General features: G+C 52.9%; 1 non-coding gene across 1 annotated transcript in view; it reads right to left on the bottom strand.

The window, feature by feature from the left end:
- Positions 1–4,906: 4,906 nt before the first annotated feature.
- Positions 4,907–5,000, bottom strand: part of LOC140352911 (5S ribosomal RNA) — a 119-nt gene continuing 25 nt past the window's right edge. Inside the window, exon 1 of the ribosomal RNA XR_011925811.1 lies at positions 4,907–5,000. This exon is cut by the window's right edge and continues 25 nt beyond it. This is a non-coding gene — a ribosomal RNA (5S ribosomal RNA).

Consider the following 5,000-nt stretch of genomic DNA (forward strand, 5'->3'; position numbering starts at 1 on the left):
TCCTTCCATGGAGCATCTACCTCAACGTCTAGAAATTTCCGAATTGTTTTCAGCCTGAAGGCCTTCTTCCTTAACTCTAAATCTGCTAACTTTAAACCTCCCTGATCGTACTCACCTATCATAACCTTATGTGCAATAAAGCCCCTCTCACGATTCCACAAAAAGTGGTTTATCACTAACCTTAATTTGTTAGCATAGACCCCCGGCAGGCCGTACACGGAGAGTGCATGGTTCAACATGGACATGCACAAAGAATTTACAACTAAGACTTTACCTTTTAATGTCAGATTACGACGTCTCCAAAAATTCAAGCGCGCTGTAATTTTCTCGCACAAAGGCGACCAAAGTGCAGTACGACACGCCTCCTCGTCTCTGCCCAGGGGGACGCCGAGGACCTTGTAGGAGTCCCCGGCCTCCCGGAGCTGGACAGGGAGAGGAACAGGCGTGACGCTGCCGCAAAATTTAACCGTGGTTTTATCGAAATTGATTTTGGCCCCTGAAGCGAGGCCGTAAACATTGAGCACGTGGAGAGAGGCGTTCAGGCTCTCCACGTCTCGGAGGATCAGATTCGTGTCATCTGCGTACTGAAAAATTTTGACTTCCCTACCCGCAGGCGTGGTCAGTCCCCTCACCGCCGCGTCCGCCCTCAACATGGCCGCCAAAGGCTCAGCGGCGATGCTGTAGAGGAGCGACGAGAGGGGACAGCCCTGCCTGACTGATCTTTTTAAGGGGAAAGAGTCAGTTAGAAACCCGTTGACTTTGACCTTACTGACCGCAAAGGAATAGATGAGCTGTAGCCAATTAACAAACCGTTCGCCGAAACCTAACTTACCTAATACAGTCCAGAGGAACGAATGCTCAACTCTGTCGAACGCCTTGTTAAAGTCTACACTAACGTGAATACCACCGGTCGCGTGCATCTGCCGAAGGAGATATCTCAGAGACAAAACTGTGTCTGAGATGTCCCTCCCGGGGACGCTGTAGGCCTGCGAGGGGTGTATGACGGATCCAATCACACGCTTTAACCTACCTGCTAATACCTTTGCTAAAATTTTATAGTCTACGTTCAAAAGGCTAATGGGCCTGTAGTTGGCGAGGCTGCTCCTGTCGCCCTTCTTAAAAAGCAGAGTGACGACACTCATCGCAAAACCATCGCCAACTCTACTCTCACTCTCAAAATCCTGATATAATAGGAGTAGGATCGGAGCTAACCTGGAAGCGAAACGCTTGAAAAACTCACAGGTTAGTCCGTCCTCTCCGGGGCTTTTTCCTGTATTTAAACTCTTGACTGCAGCCTCTATCTCCATGAGAGACAGAGGCGCGTCGCACAGCTCCCTATCCTCCCTGCTCAGTGTGCGCTCCAGAGCACCTACAGCCTGGTCTAAAGCCTGCTCTGCCACTCCGTCTGAACTAAAAAGCCTACTATAGAAATCCTGCGCTGTCTCTAAAACCTCACTTACCTCGGAAACAATCTTACCTGTCTTATCTATCAACTTATCTATGTGCATCTTTCCCTGTGTAACCTTCTCACAGCCGAAGAAGAACGCTGTCGAGCGTTCTCCCTCGACTGTGTGTCTGGCTTTTGCCCTCAAAATTGCACCCTGACACCTACTTACCTCCAGCTGCTCCAGCTCAGCGCGCACCACCAGGTACTCTGGATCCACAGGGCCAGTGGTGGAAGCTGCGCCCTGGTCCAGGACCTGCAGGCGCTGGCGGAGAGCGGTCTCCCTCCTGGTCGACAGCCACGCCTTGTGTTTGCTGTAATTGACACAGAGCTTTTTAATGCGTGTTTTTGCCGTCGGCCACCAATCGACCACGCTGTCGATCAGCTCCAGCTCCATGTCAAATACATCAAACAAAAAGTCCATTTTCCTACAAAAAGTTTCATCACCGAGGATGGAGCTGTTTAGGACCCACAGTCCTCCATTCCTCGGTGATGAAACTAACCCAAAATAAATATCTAAAGTGGAGTGATCACTCAAGCCTGACCACTTGTAGGAAGCACCACTGACTCTCTGTGCCAGGTCTGAGGAGGCAAAACAGAGGTCAATGCGGGACTGCTTCAGGACGCCCTGGACGACCTGCCGCCTGGAGAAATCCTTCAGGAAGGGGTGGACGAACCGCCACACCTCCGTCAGGTTCCTGCTGGCGGCTTCTTCCAACAGGGCTGTCCTGGCAGTGCTGTTTTTAAAAGAGTTGTTAATGCCGATGTCTGTCTTGCAAAGTGTTGTATTAAAGTCACCGATTATGATTGTATTGTCGTTCGCAAAGCGAAATATTTTTTTGAAGAATTGCCTCCTCAGACCATCATCGTTCGGGGCGTAGATGTTAATTAGTCTGAACTTCACTGTGTCCGTGAAGTCCAGGACCAGGAAGGAGCCCTCTGGGTCGGCGTGTACCAGGGTGGGTTGGCCTAAGACACCAGGCCTCACCACCGTGGCCACACCGCGCGAGCACGCCGTGCCCAGGGCCCAAAATACAGAGCCCACTCCCATGCTCCGCACTTGTTGCGCGTGGCTGACATCCCAGTGCGTTTCTTGGATGCAGAGCACGTCCCACTTGGAAAAGTGTAACGCGCTCTGCATCCGCACTGGGCTCCGCAGGCCGCCTGCGTTCCAAGAGGACAAGGAGAACGCCATTAAGAGGAGACCTTGGAGGATGTAACCCATCTTTTATTTAGACTTCTTTTTGGCGCCCGTCGCATCCGACTGCCACACTCTTTTTCTGACTTCACGGGTGGAGAAATCCATGAAGTCATCATTAAAAACAGTCTCGAGCTCACCTCGTGGGGCAGAGCTGCGTGTGGAGGATGGTGGGTTGATGGAGCTTTCTGCTGGCGCTTTTGAAGTGGTTGGAACGGAGGAGGCAGAGCCGCTCTCAGCAGCAGCGCCCTCTCCGTCTCCTGCCACCTGCTTCCTGCGTCTTGCCCCTTTCTTATCCTTCTTCTCCACCTGTCCCCTCTTACCACCGTCCGACTGGAGCTTGGGATCATCACCCAGCTCTGTGGTGATGTCCCCCCCTTTGGAGGTAAGATGCGGGGCCTGTCCCGCACCCATCCTCCTCCCGGGTTCAGCCTCTTCCTCCACGGGCTTAGGAGTTGGACCCTCACGAGTCCCCTCCCTCTGGTCAGGAGGAGCAGTTTGTCCTGCTCCCACCTTCCCAGACGCCAGCGCTGAGCCGAGCACCATCTCCAGTGCGACGGACGCCTCCTCGTCTGAGGAGTCAGAGGAGCAAGAGGAGCCAGACACCTCTGGCTCCCCTGACTCCTCCACAGCCTCCTCCTCCAAAAACTCCTCTACTTCGGAGAGAGCAGTTGCGGGCACGTTCTGGGCCACGTCACTGCTCTCTCCTCCAATGGCGTCCTCCCTGTCCTCCCCTCTGTCCTCCCCTCTGTCCTCCTCTCTGTCACCCGCACCACACGGACATAAGTGGCGGAACATGCGGCACTCTCTGCACTTCGGGGCCCGCTGCGCGACGCACTCGCGCGCGTAATGCCCCTGGCTCCCGCAGTTGCGGCACAGAAAGTCAGGGCACTCCCTCAGAATATGGCCAGGCTGGAGACACCCCCTACACACCCGCACCTGCCTGTCGTGTATTACCCTGAAGTACTCGGGGCCCCCCGCGGTGTCAAACCTGACAGAATACGGTAAGGACTGCACCGTGTCCGTGAACCTTACCCGTACAAACCTGGTGCCGTCCGCCACGTTCGTCCCCGGCCACATTCTCCTCCTCACCTCGGAGACCGCAGAGACCCCCCAGGCGTAGAGCTTGGCCAGGATCTCCTCGTCCTCGATATAAGCCGGCAGCCCCATGAAGGACACGACCAGCTCATCCACCGAGATGTCACGGGCGTGAACCCTGACTCCTCCAATGCAGTACCCGTCCAGGAGCCGCTCCTTCGCTTTAGTGGTACTGACGGTTACTTCATATTTGTCCTTCGAGATGAGTCTGCACGCTACTATGGAGCCGCACACCTCCTGAGTCGATTTCAAAAAAGCTAGTGGCGTGATTTGTGCTCCCTCCGTCAACTCCAACACCACAGTGAGTTCTTTCATAAATTTCATTCTTCTTTCTTCGTTCTTTCTATTATTTACAGATTCTTTCAAACTTTGTCTTGCCTTTGTCGTGTCCATTCCAGTGTCCGATGCCGTGTTGTCCGTCCTTTGAGCCATGCTCACAAAAAACAAAAAATCCACCTCCCAGTAAGTTTACTGGGAGGGGAACAAACAAAAGAACTGAAAAAAGTAAATGAAAATGACCAAAATAACGATTAAAAACTCCAAAAAAAACTTCCAAACCTCCAGCTCCAGACCAACTTAAAGTATAGACTTCCCTGCCCTCCGGCGAGGGGAAGCCCCCGTTTCAAGACTGCTGCTGCTCCCTTTTTTCCCATGCAGGACGAGACTTAGACTGCAATTGTTCCTTGAACATGGAGGAATAGTCTTATACTGCCGAGGCTGTCGCTATTCCCTTTCCCCATGGAGGACCAGTATTGCGCTGTTGCTTTTCCTTTCTCATGGAAGAACAGTCTGACACAGCCCAGTTCTCACCTGGAGTTACCAGTTCTCGCCATATACAACCAGGGAGGACCAGTTTTACGTGCTGCTGTTCCTTGCATCATGGAGGGATAGTCTTAGACTGCCAGACCGTCGCTGCTGTTCCCTTTGTTCCCATGGAGTACCAGTCTTAGACCGCTACTGTTCCTGATCATGGAGGAATAGTCTTAGACTGCCGAGGCTGTTGCTATTCCCTTTGTTCCCATGGAGGACCAGTATTTGTGCTGTTGCTGTTCCTGATCATGGAGGAACAGTCTTAGGCTGCCGAGGCTGTTGCTATCCCCTTTGTTCCCATGGAAAGGACGAGTCTTAGGCTCTACTGTTCCTGTGTGTAATGGGGGTAGTTTTTTTGCTCACAGCACCTGGTATTTCAAGGAGGTCTCCCATCCAAGTACTAACCAGGCCCAGCCCTGCTTAGCTTCCGAGATCAGACAAGATCGGGCG

The sequence above is a fragment of the Eucyclogobius newberryi genome, unplaced genomic scaffold (genome assembly GCF_026437365.1).
Source record: "Eucyclogobius newberryi isolate DKJ021-1_F unplaced genomic scaffold, fEucNew1.0.hap1 SCAF_86, whole genome shotgun sequence".
Classification (NCBI taxonomy): Eukaryota; Metazoa; Chordata; class Actinopteri; order Gobiiformes; family Gobiidae; genus Eucyclogobius; species Eucyclogobius newberryi.